Source organism: Lagopus muta, chromosome 6 (genome assembly GCF_023343835.1).
Source record: "Lagopus muta isolate bLagMut1 chromosome 6, bLagMut1 primary, whole genome shotgun sequence".
NCBI classification, from domain to species: domain Eukaryota; kingdom Metazoa; phylum Chordata; class Aves; order Galliformes; family Phasianidae; genus Lagopus; species Lagopus muta.
This window is the reverse complement of record NC_064438.1, coordinates 46,034,024-46,055,016: the sequence shown is the minus strand read 5'-3', so window position 1 is coordinate 46,055,016 and position 20,993 is coordinate 46,034,024. Positions and strand designations below refer to the sequence as shown.

General features: G+C 37.8%; 1 protein-coding gene and 1 long non-coding RNA gene across 3 annotated transcripts in view; one reads left to right on the top strand and one right to left on the bottom strand.

The window, feature by feature from the left end:
• The window catches only part of SYNE3 (spectrin repeat containing nuclear envelope family member 3), a 254,097-nt gene that overhangs the window by 36,118 nt on the left and 196,986 nt on the right, over nucleotides 1–20,993 (top strand). The window lies entirely within an intron of this gene.
• The window catches only part of LOC125695481 (uncharacterized), a 145,214-nt gene that overhangs the window by 6,508 nt on the left and 117,713 nt on the right, over nucleotides 1–20,993 (bottom strand). Inside the window, exons 4-5 of one of the 2 annotated variants that reach the window (XR_007377971.1) lie at nucleotides 20,318–20,612; nucleotides 16,518–16,626 (exon numbers count right to left, since the gene is read on the bottom strand). This is a non-coding gene — a long non-coding RNA (uncharacterized LOC125695481). The remainder of the gene's footprint in view (nucleotides 1–16,517; nucleotides 16,627–20,317; nucleotides 20,613–20,993) is intronic. The other variant, XR_007377970.1, reaches the window with a different exon arrangement.

The following is a 20,993-nucleotide window of genomic DNA, read 5'->3' as shown; positions in this document are numbered from 1 at the left end:
AGCACAGAAACAGTGTCTACAGCTAACAGACGTCTCAGCGGAGAGAGTAGAAGCACTTCTGTAGTGTTCCAGCAGGAAAGCAAACCTACGTCATCCTGCTGCTGCGCTGGCAGGTTTCAGGCAGTGGGAAATACATGCTATTTATAGCTTCATAGCCATGATATCTCTAAGGGCCTCAGCAGTGACAGACCTCCTCTCCGATAACGGAAAGCACTCCACAACTGTGAGGTTTTTCTGAGAGGGCAGAATTCAAAGCAGCAATGTATTACAGGCCTCACCCTAGACCCCACTATGGGTAAGGTCCCATAGATGCTCTGGCAGCTGTTTTTGTTCCCCAGGCAGCTAAGGGACTCAGGAGAGGTGGAGGATTTGCCTCTCCTTTCTTCTTCTCATTTGTGTCTGAGACCATGCATCACCCTGTGGTGCTCAGGATATCTAAGCTCTATTATTAAAGAGACTGGATATTTTGAATATAAGCATCTCTATCTCAGAAATGAAGCTACAGTTTATATCAGAATAATTATCCTTAAACACAAAGCTACTGCTGCAGACTCCCATTTAATGCCTCTGTGGAGAGACTTCTAACCACAGATTCACAAATAGCCTTCAGCTCCACCTGCAGCAAGGATTAATGAGGCTTCATGAGTCCTAGTTTGTGAAAGAAACGAAACTGATCAAAGGCCACCCTTCAACCTAAGCCCTCTCCCTTTGATATAAGATACCCTATTAAAAACAAATGATTATTGATCAAAACTAGCAAGCTACTTAAATTAGAAGTGGAAGCATATATGATTCAAATTCCAAATTTCACAAACCCAGAGATGATGAATTTTCTGGGTTGGCCCAAGCTGTGGTTAAGTTTCTGCATAATTCTCATTGATTTAGAGTGGCTTATTTCTTGTTCACAATCCATTTTTCTGATGCACAGCACTGTGCTTGGTTGCTCGGTGCTAATGCTCAGAAGCATTTCATTCTCAGTTGGTACCACAGCATATTTGTCATTTTCATCCTTTAAATACTAGGTATTTCTTTTCAGATTTCTTGAGTCAAAAGAGTATTTCATCCCTTGTACTATTCTGGTAGTCAACCCTGATACCCTTTATTAGCAATAAGAATGGGAGAATGATGGGAATTATGCTTTTTTTTTTTTTTTTTTTTACTTGAATCTTTCTACAGCGTGTGCAAATGTACTGGTTCTAAAAGACAACTGACAATGCTTGTGCTCCAGTTTCAAACAATTTATTGCTCTGCTGTTTGCAGCTACTATGAAGGCCTATGTCCCTGGAGGCACGTGGGTGCAAAACTGCACTCAGCTTGCTGGTGCAGCATGGAGCTGGAGCTAAGTGCCGTGTCTCAGGACAGCTCAGAGCACTTAGTGTTGAAACATAAAGGTTGCATATTGTGAATATCGTGGTGGAGAGCAGATCCTTCATGTCCCAGATTCATCTAGCATCTGCTTAGCCCTGTCTTTCAGAGCCCAAAGGGCTCCTTCCCCTGAAGAGGTAGCTTCAGTGGGGAAGGAGAAGAGAAGACAAACATAATCACCACCAGGTCTTTGGTGTCTCACAACCAGCTTCTTCTCCATCCTCAGGACTGAGCTAGCCACAGTGCTCGCTTCTCAGGACTGCTGTATAGGATTTCTGGTACAGAACAAACACGCTGTGATACAAGTGAGAAAAAGCATAACCTCAGCTAACAAGATGTCTCCTTGCCATTAGCTGATGCCAAACATACATAGCAAACAAGCATACAGTAATGCTTACCTCTGTACCTAACTAGAGTCCAAAAATCTGCAGGTTCCCTCTGCCAGAGGGAACATCTTTGGATTTAATGCACCTTCATGGATTTTTTTCTCTAATTTTGTCTAATTACTTTCTGAATTCACATCAACTTCTTGTTTTCCATGCAGTGTCCTCTAGCAACGAGCTCAAAAGTTAATTAAGGAACATCTGAAAAATTATTCACTTATTTAACCTGCCACTTGATTCCTAATGATGTAATCTGGGACAATGCATAATTGTATTTTAAATTGCAAGCCACCTAGAATACTGTAAATCTCCTACCATATCCCTGTAGTCATATTTTTGGTAGGCTGAAAAATCCTATTCTAGTTGTTCCTCATACAAAATCAATACCGTGCTTTTGGTTATCTTTCTTGCCTTCTGCAGTCATGCTAAGGGGTTTTCGAGTAACAGAAGACAAAATCCATTCTATGGATTCTTTCATTACCATGAAGCTCCTGTGCTATGTACTCTGAAGATGTGCTGTTCTTACTCCAAAGATTTTATCATTTATATAGACCAAATCTGGTCGAGGGAACACTTTTCATTCAAAGAAAAAAAAAGAAAAAAAAAAAAAGAAAAAAAACACAGGAGGGATGGGAGACCAAAGAAGGTTAACGTCTGTCCCTCCTGCACCCCTGAAACTATCACAGAATAAAGATTTGAAGTCAGATCTCTCAGTCAGGTTATATGCTATGGGTATCAATTCAGGCCAGGTCAGAGGACTCTTTGATTCCTAACTTTGAATAGTCATGTTTGGCAGTGCTCATTTTTATTATTGTGTATTCTGAGAAAAGAAATCAAAACAACAAAAAAACAAAAAACAAAAAACAAAAAAAACCCCATACCTGTTAAAAATCTTAAAATCTTTGCCCGGATAAAAATGTCATTAACTGAAACAGCTTGATGAATTATGTGTTAAAGGATCTCTTTCCATCATTTTAGACCTCAGCACTTAATTTTCTACTTCAAAGGAACCTGCAGGGTTCTCTTTTAAGAAGAAAAAAAGTTGAGTTTGAGGAAAGATACAATACTCAAAAATCAGTGAAAGACTGGTCTCCCCCACCTGCCAGAAGGCACATAACCTCTGTCACAAGAAATTTGAAGAGCTGCCCTCACGCCGCTGCATGTTGGAATGGAAACTGAGCTGCTTCAGAAGACATTTAAGAAATATTACAAGGAGGAAAAAGTTACGCACATTTATCTTTCTTTGGCTATACATTATCTCTAAATTCTGCCAAGACCAGAAGACAATTTGTCCTCTAATGGATCAAACTACCCTGAGGATTAGTTCTCCAAAATGGAGCTCAGAAGTGTCTCCTTAAAAAACAAACATGCACTGGAAGAGCATCCAAAACCTTGAGGAGTATAAAACATGAGCTCCCTTAGAAAAGAGCTGTTAGTTTGTGGCTCTACAAAGTCTACACCATTTTTGCTTCAGGCTATGTTTAATTCAGAAATTATGTACAGCTATTTTAAGGGACACTGGAAATAACTCTAGCCAGTTGACATTCTCTCATTCAAGAAAGTTGTATTATTTTTATTTATACATATAACTTCCTAAGATGGTAACTTTTTGGTTTGATGTTGCTTTAGCCTCTGGGAAAATATTTTTGGAAAAAATTACCCAACTTGCCTGGTTACAGAAATGATGTTTGGAAACTGATAATTATTTTAGCCACATTTAAATCTGCTGAGTGTATCTGTGAAATACAGGAGTATCTTCAGATTTTAGGCAAGGAGCACGCTAGCAATTTTATTGCTACTGAGATAGCCTGGTATCAGTAATGAAGAAGGTGCTATGCATCTGAAAATGTACTTGGTTTTAATTGATATGTTGAAAAAAATAAATTACATTTATTGTATTTTTTCCTGTTTATTTAATCTCTCTGCTTCAACGATCTGTGCAGAACTTTTGAAATGAGTTTCAAATGAAAGTTGAAATGCCATTGATGGCTGACAAGAAAATTTGAATAGCAAAATGCTGCATTTGCTTTTCAAAAATAAATAATTTGTGGAATAAATGTGCAAAGATCAGTCATAAAAGACACAATTAAAGGTGATCTAGTATGGAGTCAGTCTCCTTGTGTTTGTGTATTGCCAAGCAGTTTTTAACTAACCACTTTACTATTCACCAAACGCCAAATTCATTCAGTGTACTGTGCATTTGCCATAGGAGAGGAGAGAAAAAGCCTATTGTTTGCAGAATTTTTAATTATTTTTAATGAAGAACATGGAGTTGGCTGGAGAGTGCAAAAAGGTGTAGCAGTCCTTTGTCTATAAGAGTGAGATGCTGCCCTGAGGAAGGGGACAACTCCCTGATACCACTGATAACACTGCACTGTGTTATCAGCTCTGTGCACTTCATTTTCTATGAGCCTACCTTGCACCCAAGGGCATAAGTATTTGCAGCAGAGAACACTGGCCATTGCAGTGGAAACTCATGGCCTCATGCAGTATGTGCAGGTAGTACTCTAACAAAAATAAAATTGGGCTCTTACAATTACAGATACTTGTAATCTTGTCTTTTCTGCTGTAGGTTACCAGATGTGCAAGAGAAAAATGATACCTAGAATTGTTATTAAGGCACTATAAAGGTAGCTAAGTCAGTGTTTGCACACAGCAAGGACCTACAATGTGTTCCACATTCCATGGAATGCCCCAGCGGGAAATAGTTTTGCCTTCACAGCAGAATTTGAGCTATGCATTGAACAGCAAAAAGTAAATCAGGTATTGAACTCACAAACTGCGTCATCTATTCTGCACACCATGCAAGACTCCAATCCTGTGCAAAAATAGCCTTTGACTGATGTACCTGTGCAAGGTGGCAAATTAATGCAGTTGGGACAATTTTGCTTGCAGTGTTTCTTAGTTTCAAGTGCTGAGCTGTGCAACCTTGATAATGTTCTTTTCACATAGTGTTTTGCGTGTTATTATTACCTATCTCAGCCCTAATTTAAAAATAGAGCACTTTTCTATTGAATGCCCCTTTTAGGACACATTTGGAGCTAACACTTGAAGGTGCCAATAACCTGCCATTCAGGCTATTGGCTCTGTGACAACAGACACCATCTGAAACTCTGAAAATTTCAAAACTTCTTTCCAAGTTTTAGAATGGGTATTCCAAAAGTGAGGCAACAGAAAATCCCTGGCTGCTTTTAATATGTTAGAATTAATTTTGATAAAATAACGTACTTGGAAGAAGAAACTAGTTTCTAAAACAAAGTTAGCAAAGTAGGATAGCACTCCAGGCAACCAACTCCCACTCCTTTTATCATCATCATTAGTCATTTTTATTGCAGCAGCATGTGGCAACCCCTGCTGACGTCTGGGCTAGAAACCAGACAGAGACAACAAGAATGATCCTTAGTCCAATCAGATTCCAGAATTATAACAGAACGATGTATGGGAAGGTGGGGGAAATAGAGCAGAAGGTTGAAGTAATTTGCTGAAGGTCAACCTACACATTCTCAGGAGGGCCAGGCACTGACCTGTGGGAATAGCTCTCCCTTTGTCTTGCAAGAAGAGTGAGAATGGTGTGAAAGAGAGGTGAATACTTAGCCTACTAAGATCCTGGGGATACACAGGATGGGTTTCCAGCTGGGAAGCTGCACAGCTGGGAAAACACAAGCAAGGTGAAAGCTCATCTCCACATGGTCATCTCTCTAGCACAGCAGAGAAGTGAGATTCAGGACAGAAAATGTCATGATTAACTTGCCCAATGCGTGGCCAGCACCACAACATGACCAATATGTGGAAGGATCCCTGGAATCATTTGGTCCCAACTCACTGCTCAAGCAGTGACACCAAGAGGTGGCTATTCAGGACCACGCTCAAATAAAATTTGTCTTGATGTCCATCAAAGGAAAACATAGCAAAATTATTACATTTATCTCCCTAAATCCTTAAGAAGAATTACCAATGTTCAATCAAATATTATAAATGCAAGAAAGCAGTAAAATATTTTCAGTTTTGTGTGTGGTTATATTCTTGAAGATTTTTGAATGTCTCCAAGAATGGAGACTCCACAGCTTCTCGAGGCAGCCTGTGTCAATGATTGATTGCCCTCATAGCAAAAACATGTTTCCTGACATTCAGAGATTTCCATTTTTCAGCAAAGGATGTCACCTTGTGTATGCAGCAAAGCCATCTGTATTTTTTAATTATATATTTTTTTGCTTGAGTTAATTCCTATTTGTATTAAAAAGTTACAAATGATCTGGCTATAGATTTGAAGAGATTATTTGCATATGTCTTCTGTACAGTATGTATAACCATCTGTGTTATTTCCCTATCTGAAGTCAATACTGTACTATGTAAGGAACATGTCTGGATAGCGAATATAATGCAGCATACACATCATGTTGCCTCAAGGTCATGATAAATTCTATCTGTTTATGTGATGCATTCTGACATCCTCTAATGTAGTGCCACTAATTTAAAACAATGACCAAATGAAAAGTGAATAAAATTGAGAACACAGCCACACATAAAACTGAAAATATTTCACTGCTCTCTAACAGTGTATTCAGTAGCATATTGGTAACCTCTCCTGAAGATTTAGGGAAATAAACATATATTTTGATATATTTTTCTTTGGTGGACACTAAGCCAAGTTCTATTCACAAAACCTTACGTAAAATCCCTCTTAAGAGGAAAGATAATATTTATTTATGTTCCTAGAACTGAGAGATAAGTTTAGCCCTATTTTTTGACATTTAATAGAGTCCTTAAAGACATTGCTTGTAATAAAGAGGCTGCTGATAATAAGTAAAATATTTCTACTACATTGTACAAATTGTACAAAATTAGTCACTGGAAACAATTGTAAGTCCCACAGTCCATGTAAAGTACAGTGAGACTTCTAAGTCCCATTGAACTGGTGTGATAAGTAAATGAAGAGCAACATAGCTAAGAAACAGCGGTTTGGTAAATCTCAATTTTCAAAATCAAGTATTTCAAAATGAAGAATCTTCTATTTGTTCACACAGAAATATTTTCTATTCTAACAACTGTTATGCCACACCTATAGGACTGATGCTTTCTCAGTTAAGATACTTTACTAACATTTGTAATGTATCTGTTCGGCTCTACTCATTTTTAAAAGCCAGATGGTCCTGGAAGGTGATGTTTATCCACATTTCTTCCCATTTCATAATATAAAAAACTGCCAATGTGTACTGGGATAAGGTGGCTGGAGCAATGAGCATGCCAGCAAAAAAAAAAACCTTGTGGCCAGAGACCAGCTAAAACCCAAGGAAGCTGGCAGCTCTGCTGTAGAACAACATTCTTCAGGCTTTGGTGGGAGGATGGACTTTCACTCACAAAGCAAAACTGGGAAATGAACACTAATCATACATTCAAATATTTCCTGCTCACAGCGTAGGGAAGTTCCAGGGATAGAAAAAGATGTACAGGACTCCAAAAGTTACATATGTGGAACTAAATGATACAATAACAACATTAAAAACAACCTTCCTCTCAATATGAGCAAGCAAACAAACAAACAAACAAAAAACCAAACAGAAAACCAAAGCAGACAAAGAAAGAAAAAAACTATAAAACAATGAGGGCCAAATATCTCCAAAGGTCATTTGAGAATTAATTTAAAGTACTGAAATAAATATTAGTTTCAACTGAAATTTGTGATCTGAATTTTTTTGTACTGTAAGAAATGAAGCTGGATTTCCTTCTCTAAGAAGGAAATAAATTGAGCTCTCCTTGAAGTAAAAAACAGTGCTGGTTCAATTATGGACTGAGAAATTACGCATTCTACCACTCATGGACAGTGGTAAACATAACTGTCTGCACAGCGGTACCACAGCATTCCTAGACTTCAGAACCTGCCTATAACACAGACTGAACAGGCAGTTTTACTGACTAACGTTAGATGTGAAAATAAGACCACCCGGTTGAAAAACTGAGTGCAAAATAACTCCAAATACAGAGCCACTCCACCACTCATCCAGGAAAAAACTGAGACAGAGTAAGGTGAACACATTATTTAAAATCCTGGAGCTTCCCTGGCTTCAGGGAATCAAACTCTCTTTCTTGGTTTCTATCAATACCCTACCCTTTGGACCACATAGTCTCTCTGGACCATCTGGTTCAAACTGATGCAGTTCAGCTTCAGTTTATACCAGTTGAAGTCTTGCAGCATAAGCTTTTTAACAAGTCACTTTACGGCACCAACAATTTAATTCATCTTAACAGAAATACAGAAATAGAAACAGTAAAATGTCTTTTGACCTTTGCTGTTGGCTACAATCAAACCCATGCAATAAAAAGAGCAGAGAAGAAATTTAGGACATATGCTCAAGATGATGAAAAAAATGTTTGGGCATGTAACACAGTACACTGAAGAACCATTCAGGAACAATTTATCCTGCTGAAAATAATATTCCTATAAGTCTGCCAGGGTCAGTGTCATCTCAGATTATGCATTGTACAAGTGTCAGCCATAAAAGAAGACCCACCCACAGGCCCTGCACTCTTGAGCGGGAGTCACTGAACACTAGCAATTGATCTGTAGCTCTGGAGACATCAAGGAGGAGCACACACAAAAAAATTCTTCATTGGTTATCATTCATATTATTTTGCTAATTAAGAAGACATCAATGCAGTGTTAATCAATATCAGTGTTGAATGAAAATAAACTAACACAACTCAGAAAAAAAAATCCTCTTAATACAGAGGAAACCTTCAAAAGATTCCCATTTGCTTGAAGCCATTTTTTTCCAAAGACTTCCTAGTTAGCTAAAAGCATTTGTACAAGCCTGTATAACTTAAGAATTCAAACTACGTCCAATTATGCATGTCCTATCAGTTCTAAGCTACTCCCAAATGCCACTGATATGGTTAACATAGCTGACTCTTGTTCTTCTCATCCTCTAAAACCATTCTTTCATGTTGAACCTGGAAGCCATGCTGCACATGTGTTGGATCTGACAGGAGATATCCTTTTGTCACCCAGACTAATTTCTGTTGAGTTCAGTATGGGCATTGCTTTGCTGCAACCACAATCAGGTCATTGTTATGCCTGGCTATGCATCTGAAGAACCTTTCAAGTTGCAGTCAGACATTAGAACCATACTTTTCAACTCCTTAGACTTCTAGATACTGAACACAGCCCAATAATTCATGTAAAAATTCTGTGAAGACATTGGTGACTGAAACATAGCCAGCTCTGGACTGAGTTACAAATGAAATAGTCACGTCAAATAGTCCAGAGGAGAGAATTGTCTGTTTTTTTTTCTTAAGAGAAAGTGTATGACAGTGTTATATGGCAAAATATCTCATGAATCAAAAGACACAACCATTTTTTGACAAAAATTGGAGGATGTGAAATTTTATAACTCCACATTAGTACAGAAATTATATTAGTTTTCCCATGCTTTAAAAACCCTAGACAAAAGCTCAATGCTCTTGATATTTCTTTTTAAGTAGAAACTAAGATTTACACTAGACAATTTCCAATTTAAAATCTCCAAAGGGTTGACAGCTGTGTCAAAGAAGAAAGGTTTCTCACAGTATATGCTTGTGGGTTGATTTTAGTAGTAAGTATTTTATTTCCAAAAGTCCAATATTTATATTCATTTTATTATTCAAAAATCTGTCTATGGGAAAAAAAAAGTCTGCCTGCATCTCAATTGCATTTGCTTATATTTTCTTGCCCATAGTTCATAGTTCTTTCTTTGAATTGATTCCAATTCTTTCCCTTCTTCCCCAGTCCACTGGGGATTGCTTGGAGAGTGCAAGCCTGAGTAGGAATTAGCCACAGGCAGGGGTGCTGTAGGTAACTTCAGAGCAAAAAGCACTGCTGAAGGTCCCTGTGTCTGGAGAGGAAAGGAAGACAGATACAGGCTGGTAGAGATATTTCAAGAGGGCTTTACAACTCAGAGCTCTATTCAAACCCCCACAGACAATCCAAGAAACAAGCTTTTTATGAAAACCCACTGGCAGTGTTTTACTCTGAATAGCACTTCTTGGACTACAAATGTCAAAAGTATCTCTGCAGAAATGCATTTGGAGGCTGGCCTTGGGTAAATCTTCATAAATATCTGTCAGTAAGGCTGGGTAACTTCCCTCCTCTGATGAAGTCATTCACTATGGTCACAGCTGCACTTCCCCTGGGGCTAAAGTAAGCATTACTGAGGAGGAGAAGTGCACGACTTACAAATGCACAGCACTGTGACACATGCAGGTATCTGCAAGTAAAGAAGAACAGAATAGATTTCTCATAAACATCTGCACACACACCGTGCTCAGCCATCATGATGGCTATGTCACCCTCAACACGCTTCACAGTCAGGTAGGGAGAAACTCACCCACGCCACACATGCAGTAATATCTTTTGTACATGCACTTCCTGACAGGTGGTAATTGCTAAATCTGCAAAATTGACTGCTTCTCATAGGTGTCACATTGCATGGTCTCAAAAGCCATAATCCCTCCATTAGCAAAGTCTCTGTTGCCTTTCTTCTGTTTCCTAATTCTTTATTTCTTGTAAATGCTAATATTTTCTTGTTGTTCTTTGTTATATTATGGTCCAAATTGTAGTGCTAGGACATTAGTAGGCTTCTTATCTAAGAGACATTTACATCTACTTGGACTTAATTGTTTCATTATAATTTTACCTTCTATTTTTTAACAATGCCGTAAACAAGGTATTCCTACTCCAACTTGCAGTCATTTATAAATGACATGGGCTACATCTCTGCTGCAGTCACGGTACTGCTGCACACTAAACTGTGCTCAAGTTAGCTTCAGCAAAGCCAGGTGAGAGCAAGAGTCTCTCGGAGAGTACAAAGGGCCTGCATCTGTCTGAGGAGCAGCCACCATCCTGCAACAACTCTTAAATGCAACCCAAAGGCCACGTCCTACCATCTTTCCTCTACTTGTCATTTAAAACCACTGGACCGATACAGGCTGTGTGCGTTTATGTGGGCTTTTGTTACTCCAAAGCAATAAAACAAAAAACAAATAAGGAAAGAGATTTTTGAGTAAAGACAGCCAGAGCCTGTTCATGTTTGCGGCTATGGCAATCATGTAGACTTTGCTGGAGTGAAAGCTGTTGTGGAAAAAAACAGCCACACAGTTCTCGCCAATTCCAAAAGGAATCGGATCAGGCCTTAAAAGCAAAAGTTCCTTGCACGAACAACACTGAGAAAAACAAAAAATCTACTTTTCATAACTGCTTTTGAATATTTCAACACCATATCTCTACGTTAGTCCCAGAAAATGACCCACACATTGAGATTCTAGCTCTAGTAGCCTCAAAGAGGATCACAAAGCAACAAAGATTCACAGAAAGTACCTTCCTTTTAGATATCCTGATTTCACTCAGTAACAACTTGTGCTGATAACAGCTCCTAAACTATTCAGCAGCATTGTTATCTATACAGCTTGCTCTGAAAGTAATGCTTCCTATTTATTTTAATGGAAAATACAACAGATACAAAGATCATAATAACAGTATTTAATAGAGCAAATTCTCAACTAAAACACATTATCTTTCAACACAGTCACCACCATTAGCTATGTACTTTCACTGGGAATGAACAAGACCCTGCGTTTCACACTTGTGGCTTGTCTTTCAAGTTGCTGTTGAAACTGTTGAAACACAACACCAACCACCTCACTGCTTGCATTCACTGTTTGGTCTCCATAAACATTCAGCAAGTGTCAGCAAATGTCAATGGTACAGTTTTTTTCTGCATGGAACATGGAGGTATTCAATTCCACATCTTTGCCTGATATACACTTCCACATTAGATGACACTTTGTCAGATTGCCCCTTTGCTGCCATCGATTGTATGGCAAAAAAGAAATGGAACAGAATATTGGTGAGAATGTTCAGCCTTTACTTTCATATCACCAATATCCACCTCTGATATTGTGGGCAAACATAATAAAACAAGGAGGCATTACTTTTGGAGCAGCCTTCATAGACTGGGAAAACTTAAATATACCCATAAAGACATCAGCAAAGATCAGTGGCAAATGACCTTCACTGCAAAAAATCATGAAAGATGATCAAAGTATTATGCATTCATACAAAAAAATCAACATAAAAATCCGTGTGTAACACTAATAACAAGGATCCAGTACCTGGTAATTTAACCAGTGAAATTAGCTACTGATTTTTGCCTACAGTTAAAAGAAATTACTACTGCTACCTTCCTGCCCACAGCTAAACAGGGGACTGAGCTCCAGCTTCCTTCCTCACTTTCCATGTGTTCTTCAGGAGAACTAAAGTGTCCTGAGTGTTAAGGTCCTGCAGAAGCATACAATGATGTATTTACTGCATTCAAATTTATTTGGAAAAGCAGCAGCCTTGCATATTTGTGCTGTATCACCTATCAGCAGGCTAAGGAGGGCCAAATCCTGAGAGGGTTGAGCCAGTCAAGATAGATCAGTGAACATCAGTAGAAAGCACAGACATTGTTTGGCATATATCTTACACTGCCAGGAGAAGCAGTCAGTGAGCAATGCAGTGCTTGACCTGTCAGCATGATACAGAGCATTTACATAGCTTTTTACAAACATTAACAGATTAATCCTCACCTTGGGACACACAAGCAAGGTTCAGTGACCCCGCTGAACAGATCTGGAAGCTGAATCACACAGTGATTGTAACCTGATTTCTGGGAGAACTCAGCATCTTTACATGTTATATAAGAAGAATAAGGGATGAGATATTGCACTTCCAGACTGGGGAGATGTAGGTGTGAAGCAGATAGCAGCATCAGTCCAGCCATGTGCATCTGCAGAGAGCTGGGCGACAATCTGAAGGGCAGATTTTCTGGCTCCTAAATTCACTCCAGCTGTGACAGTACCCAGTAGGATGGTAGTGCTCACCCCAGCAGGGTGGACACATGCTCGTGTGCAATGCACTGTGGAAAAGTCCTACCTTGTTGCAAATCTCTTATGAAATCAACTATCCATAGCATCTTACCTCATTGCATGACAGTAGTTTCTATTTCTCAGTGCAGTAGCAGCTATCCTGTGCTAATGCTCGTGTGAAAGTTGAGTCCTATGCACAGATCTTGGACTTAGCAGTGGGGAGTAGAGAGGATCTATAACAGATACAGGCTTCAAAACCATACTGGCAGAGCTTGTAAACCAAGGCAGAAAGTGAGACATGGCAGTGGCTGGCAAGGAGTACTGTCTATTTTATTTAGCCTCCCAGGAGACATCGTATTTGCACACATCACTTATACAGTTGAGGGACCTGTTCTTAGCAGTGCCACCCAAGGCTGAGGAATATTCCACTGTAAATCACAGGGGAGCAAAGATCAGGATCTTAGGGGAGCACAACAGACAACATAATCACAGTTGTGCTGAACTTGCAGGCGGGATGGATGCATGACCACAAGAGAGAGAGGCTCAGCTCATACATACTTGCAATGGACAGATGTACCCATATACACTGTCATGGGTATTAGGGATATGTGCCTGCATGGGCTGAGGTAGACACAGGAAGGGCCAATGGAGGATGAGTCTGGACAGGCTCCTGATGAGGATGTGTGAGCAAGGAGTGTATGCTATTGGATTCTTAAGATACATGGTAACCCATGCAACTTTATAAAAACACCTGGCATTTACCACTAAAGAACTGATGTCAAGAAGGTTGCCCTTGTCTTACAAAGGAAATTGCTTATTGATTCTATTTGCATCAGCTACTAATCCCTTGCTTAACCTGCAGGGATCAAGAAAGACTCTTTCTCTCTTCATGTAAAACTTGATTTCTGCAGGTGAACTGCATCTCCAGGTGAGGCTCCAGAGAAGAGCCATGGGTGGGAACGAGGAGCAAAGCAGAGTGCAGTGCAGTTTCTGATGCTAAAATCTCTCTGATATCCAACAGATGTGCCTTCTGCACATACTCATATATACACTGAAATCCAGGTTAGAAACTGGAAAGGAATCTGATTGTAGGGTCTTCTTTATAATATCTGTCATGTCCGCTTTATTAATATTACTATTGCTTATAAGAGCATGAAGCTTTAGTGATGCTTTTCATCTATCTCCTCTGCAGAAACATTGCATATGTAACTTCTGGTCTTTTACTAGATTTCTAAAATTCAATGAGTAGGATTGGAATTATTCTGTGTTAAGCATGCACGGATGGAGCAGATGGGTCTTTGTGCATTAAACATCTTTTGCATTGATTTTGGGGCTGGAGTTGAGAAACCACTAGAGCCAAAGATTCCAGCAATCCCTTACAATTCATTAAGAAAGTGCAAGGAAAGATGCAAGACCTGAGGAATCACAGTCATGAGTCAAAGTAATGGACCAACCTTTCCTCAGCATACTCATATATAATATAATATAATATAATATAATATAATATAATATAATATAATATAATATAATATAATATAATATAATATAACATAACATAACATAACATAACATAACATAACATAACATAACATAACATAACATAATATAATATAATATAATATAATAAAATGCTATTAAAATCATAATAAAAAGGAAGGAACATCGGATTTTTCCACACTCAGGATGCTCTCAGTGATATGACACATTAAAACACCCTGAGCATTGTAGGAAGTCATGTCAGAAACACTGTTCCCTTTATAATATGCATTGAGTTAACAATACCTTGGGGTGGCTCCAGCATAATATAGATTGTTGCACATTTTCATAACAGTGTTTTGAGGAATCAGAGAAAACATCCAGCTATGCTAAACTCCAGAGCACCTTGATGTAACAAAAACCAACTGCTACTTAATCAAAATACAGGAACCCAGCATAAACAGAAATGACATTGGCAGAATTAATGGTTCTTCCAAGGGAAATCTTGGAATTCCAGCTTTGATAAATACAGATGTAGAACAAGCACTGTTCAACAGCACAGAAATGGTATATGCTAAGTGTCATAGAGGTCATCCATTAAAAAGAACTTTTACAAATACTTTAAAATCTCTTCCAAAATCCTGTCTTTTACTAAGTATTTTACTGATTCTATAGTCAGTTTTTTGTTGTTGTTGTTTTGCTATGAATATCTGAACCAAAACTTTTCAACCAATTTTTGCTTTTGATGTAAAGTAAAAAACAAATCCCAACAATACACAGGCCACAGAATTCAACAAAAAGCCTTGTCATCTATTTTCTGAATTGAACAGCTTAAATGACTTGGTTTTAAAGCATTGAATTGGCCTTCCCTAAAGGAACTTTCTGATCCTCTTAACCTGTTTCTGTATCACCTCTCTTTGCAAAGTATTGTTAGATTTTGGCACATGTCAAAGTGAAGTTCTTATTTCTCTTAACTCCAACACGGCATTACTTGAAGTAGAATGAGATGATTTTCCATATCCTGTGTTATTTATTGTAAAGTGATAAGTCCCAAATTTTTAGAAGTCAGAGGTTGAAGATATGCACTTCAATAATTTCCGTATTGAACAAGTAACAGACTATGCAAAGACTGTTTTCTAGTCACACCACTGCTTGCTGTCTAGCTTAAATAAGGGACAGGCACTGCCCCATTCTTTTTCTCAGAAAGAGCTGCAGTAGACATTCTTGATTCAATTTGCAATCAAATTGCATCAATATCTACTGGTCCCTTTAGCTAATCAACTTTTCTCACCAAGCCTCTTCTTTTTGAGGATCTTATTTTGAATAAAAATTATATATATGAGCATCTCTAATGTTTCTTAGCCAGCTAAAATCCACCTTTCCTGTCAATGTTCAAAAATTATCTTATCATAATCATTAGATTTATTTTCCTCATCTATTAATATTGCAGGAAATATGTAAACACTGTAAACACCATGCTTTTATCCTAACAAGTATTTGGATCTTCTGTCATTTAAAAAAGAATTATGGTACATATGAAAATTTCTTAAAGATCTGTGTGTTTGAAGTTAAAACACGTTTATATAGTTCAATATCCAAATCAGAATGCAAAACATTTCTGTCCTGAATGGGAGCGCCTTTCAGAATCTCTTTTATTGTATCTGCAGATAGAAATGAGAGCTAAGGTTGGCTGGGGATGACCCTGTGGACCGTTGCTGCTGATGATAAGGGAATGAAGGTGCTCCTCCTGGCTGCCCTGTATTTAAATCTCATTCATTTACCCATAGTCCTCAAAGCCATCATTAAATCCAGGCAGCATAAACAAATACACACACATGTACACACCTGAGCATACATGGGGCGTTTAAGACATTACTATTTAGAATTTGCTGTTTGATCTAGGATGCATTTCCCCCAAGTAGTAAACCAATTACATAATTAAAGGTTACATTCAAACAGAACAGCTCAGGAGAGAAAAAATAATTTTTTAGGACAACTGTCTCACACTGGAAAGGAAGTATGCATCAGTAATTCCCTTTCAGATTTGATACTTCAACTAGTATTAACTTAAAAGTCCAAACGCAAGTCATTAAGCAAAAAATGAAGAAAACGAAGAACAACCTTGCAGGGACAGTGATGAACTGAGAATGAGGACATTTGGGTTCAGTTGAGAACTCTTCCCTGACGGTTTAGCCCTCGGCAGTCTTTTGTTCCTCAGTTCCTTATCTATTTAATAAAGATATTAATACTTGACTAATTCAACTCCTTGCCTGCATGCACTTGGAAGGCCTCACAAAGCCCTTTGTAGTAGAAACTACCTCCTCTGGTATCTGTAAAACTCACAGCATAATAGAGGCCTGTTTTTTTCTGAAGACACAAAAATAGTTAAAACAGGGAATTGCAATCAGAACTTACATCTACCATAGAGCTGGTAGGAACTGCTGTTCAGTATCAACAATATAGGGCTATGCAATGGGTAGTGCTGAAGTTGGCCTTTCAGGGAGCTTGCAATTAAAGAGCTGACCTGTAAGAGACAATAAATATTGGGACAGCTATGACAAATCTAGTATTAAATATATATATATATATTTCCCTGAAGAAAAAAAAAAAAAAAAAAAGAAATTTTAAATACTGCAATTCATCACTGAGAAAAACAGTTTTGGAATTTCCTATTAAAATACGAAAGAGTCTGAATAACAATGCTGAAATGAAATGTGTCATATTTTTACACATATGAGTTTTTAGGGTTTTTTTTTAATACCTTTGCCTTTTCAATTTCTTATCCTGGTTTCTGGAAAAGAACGATGCTGATCAATTGAAATTTCTCGTTAGATGTGTGTATTCTTCCCGTGTTTATGTTTAAACAGTAAAACCTTAAGATTCAGATTTTTAAATTATTTTTGTGTGCCTAGCAAAATCTCAGATTTTTTCCTGGTTCTCGAATCAAAAACACTCAAGGCATTGCAGGTACAGGAACTTCTTATGTGCTCGATTTTTTAAGTACTTTTTTCTCAACTAGGAATAGTTGTTGCAAATATGGAAAGTATTTCCATTACTCAGCGTAACTGCTCTGATAATGTAGACACTTCAAGCTCTAATTCACATACTTTATCTAATGAAAGAGTTCCATGGATTGAAATTAAATACGTATGTTTTCAACATCAGAGCCCTATTGAATAGTAATCTAAAAGGAAGGGAAATTACGTTCACTTCCTTTAGAATTCACAGACAACTAATTAAAGCTGTTATATGACTGTTTAAAGTAAATGATGAGAAATGGCACTAAAGAAAGAGCTCTGTCCCAGTACATCATTGATAGAAATGTCTGCTAAAAACAATGATCATCATGAACAAAAGCCCCTTTCTCAAAGCTACACCCCCCTTAGAAAAGAATCAAATCTTCACACTATGTATGTGTTGTTATTCTGGGGATTAATGAAACAAACCTATTGCTGCTTTAGAGTACTGGATACATACTAAAGGTTATTATTCTCACATTTTCTAATATTTTCATTTCTTCCATAATGCACAAGATAGTGCAAAAAAAAAAAAAAAAAAAAAAATCTTGTACACTGTATTCTAAAAATGGACTGTTCTTTATAATGTTCAATGAAGGAAATATTACTTCTTATGTAACACATATCCTAATAATATAGACATTTATAAGCAGAAAATATTGCATAGTGTAATAAAACTCACAAGTTCTAATGGCTCCTGTGACAATATATATCTATATTCTCTAGGAAGTTTGTTATAATTATCACTTCATCTTGCTTCTATACCCTGAAGATAAACATGTTTCTGGATCTAGTAAAGAGCTGAACATGATGTATTACTAAAAGAATGAAAATATGTAATGTATTAGGTAGTTTGGTAAGTCTCCTTGTACTTAATAATAGTGAATGCTTCTTTATGTTCAGTCATAATTTAAATGATGTTTGTTTTTGGTGAGTTTCCAGAGTTGTTGACAAGAATACCTAATAACATTAACAGAGTCGCATAAATAAATAAGGCAATGAATGTTTCTAGTAAAAATACACTCATCTTGGATTTAGAGACCACAAATAAAAGTAAACTTTGCATGCTCTGATAATTCTTCGCTAACCATGTGTCTGTACAGTTGTATGATCTTCAAGAATGTAATTGACCTATTTTTCTTGTCCTAATTGCAAGACGAAAGGATACACATGGGTAAAACAAAAAATGATTTTGTTTAGAAGAGAAATACAAATTGCGCCTGAAGCCTAATAAATCTGTTGCCATGGCAATCAAAGAGACTGGTCTTACAAAATCTTTCCTAATTTATTCACATGAGTAGTTCTTACTCATATGAGTTGTCCCATTGATTGAAGTAGACCTGCTGATGTGAGGGGAGATTTGCAATAGGAAATTTGAGTTTAGTATGCAGTCTTTGTTCACATAAAGAGCTGGGAGACCATTTCCACAACTAAGAGCTTCTTCCACAAGGGAGGATTGGAAGATGACATCTACAAGTTATGTTATCCTTCCTCAGTTTTTCTTATTGGTTCTTATAATATTTGTGCACTTTAAATAGCACAATATAGAAAAAAATCTAATTTATTGTATGTATATATATACTTTGAACCCTTATTCTTAAAATCAAGTCTAGCTTTTCTGAATTCTACCTGAAAACTGCTACACTATAGGAGCATATTTGCATCATCTCAGTTTTCTCCTGCTGTAGTGACATGAAAAGACTGCATTTCCATTCTCTCTTTAGAAATTACCTCATGAGGTCCCTTCACTACAAGGGAAGTATCAGTATCTTAGACAAAACTCAATTTTTGAATAGAATTTAAGCTCTTATACTAAGTCCATGGAAGCTGGTTTGGGCTGGCCGGTCTCAGAGTTTTGCTTTGGCTCTTTGCACCTGTCCCACTCTCTGATCCTGCAGTCAGGACTTCATCACCTCTTTCCACAGCTGGGGAGCCCATGACAACTGCCACTCAAACCTGCTCCTCAGCATTTCATCTCCTGTCAAATCCAGTAGGACTTGATGGAGATCACCCTCAGGGCAGGGGCAGGCCTTCACCTTGGTTTGCTCCTCAAGGGGCAGCCACCCCTCTTCAAACTCACTGATCAACCAAAACAGAGAAGAAAATATACATATATTTACCATCAACACTCTTTTATTTTTCATTCTATCCTACACTTTTCAAACAGGAATCCGAAGAAACTAGGCTTTCTTGAAAGCTAAGATGCTCTTCTGTCTCAGTACACTCACTTTATAATTCCTGATCTGCTTGGCAATTTCCAGGTAATGGCCATAAGTTATAGTGAGTTGAGTATTTAGTTAATACTATCACTTTGCACTTACTTACCACCTCTCATCCACATTACAAGCAAAATCTTACAACATTCATTGAATTCATTTATAATTATTCCCAATACACAAGTATTGGGACTGTATATCTACATTGTATATCTAGTAAATGACAGAAATTACCTGATACAAGACCACATCACAGTAGGTTTTCTTACTTTTACTGTGACTTAGGTCATCAAAAGTAACATTGTCAAAATTCATATTGGTCATTTTTTTGGCGTTCTGATGTGTAAAAGGATTTTCCTCCCTGTGTATTTAAAACAGCATCCAATTCTGCATCTGATACCTGTTCCCCACAGAAGGTAAGTATTTTGTACCTGCAGATCTCACCTTAGGTAGCAGACATTGTAAAGCTTTCTATAGCTTCTTACCCAGATAATATAGATTCATTAATGTTTCTGTGTTTCTACAGGACCTATTTTCCCTATTTTTCCCTTCTAGCGGTCAGTACACAACTGAGGTGCAGGGAAAGTGTAGCACCATAACCCCAGAGAGACAGAGACAGAGAGGAAGGGGAGGCAGAAGAAGGGGAATAGAGGGAGGAAAAGAGAAATATCAGAGCAAATTCCAAAACATCCCCTTTAGCCTGGAAATATACCAGTGCTCCAGTGCAAGTGCAGCTGATAACATAGGTATGCACAAACACGCACACGCAAACACACAGAGCGAAAAAGCAAGAAAAATGACAGAAATAATCTTACAAAGCTACTGCAGTAATCAGGACACTTGCTCCTGGAAAACAACCACACTAACAAACCTTCTTTTGTTAGGTTTTTATATTTTTTCAATTTTCATTTGGTTATTGGTGGCATTTTCAGCTCTCACCATTGCAGAAATATTATTATTAAGGAAAAAAAAAAGGACTTACCATGCAGTGCATCAGGAAGAGATGAGAAGCACAGAGCATGCTGCAGAGATCAAGCTCAGCATGGCACTCAGATATCCTGTGGAACTGAAGAAAATTGTCCAACCCATTCTTCCAAACAAAGCAGACAAGTTTTCTCTAGGCTTGAATTTTTCACCAGAAGTCAGATCTTTAAAGTGCATTATATTTCCTTCTTCGGGAGATATATTTCCTCCAGTTAAGTTTCAGCTCCGCAATGCCATTTCCAATCAGCTTGAAGAAGTTCTTCATTCCCAGATTCGTGGCGTCATCAGAGGGACTCCAAAGACAATCAAATAAATAAAGAAAAAGAAAAAGAAAAGAATACCTTATTGAAGTCCTGAAATTGCTATGCTGAAAAAGGAAAAAAAGACCAGCTCCTCATTTATTCTATTGTCTACGTGTTTCACAACCACCAGTACTATCTCCTCAGTCTCAGATATGCAGTGCTGATTACCTGTAATAAAGGAGAGACGAAAACTTTCCCAATTCACACATGATGCCTTTTCAATACCACCACTCAACTGTGTGTTACCAAGCAACCCTCCTCATCCAGAAGAATCATTTTTACCATCTGACTAAAGCATCATCTGTCCCTTTCCCTCCCCAACAAGCACAAATGTTAAACTAGAAGAGCGCTGGAAAAAGATTGACAAATAAC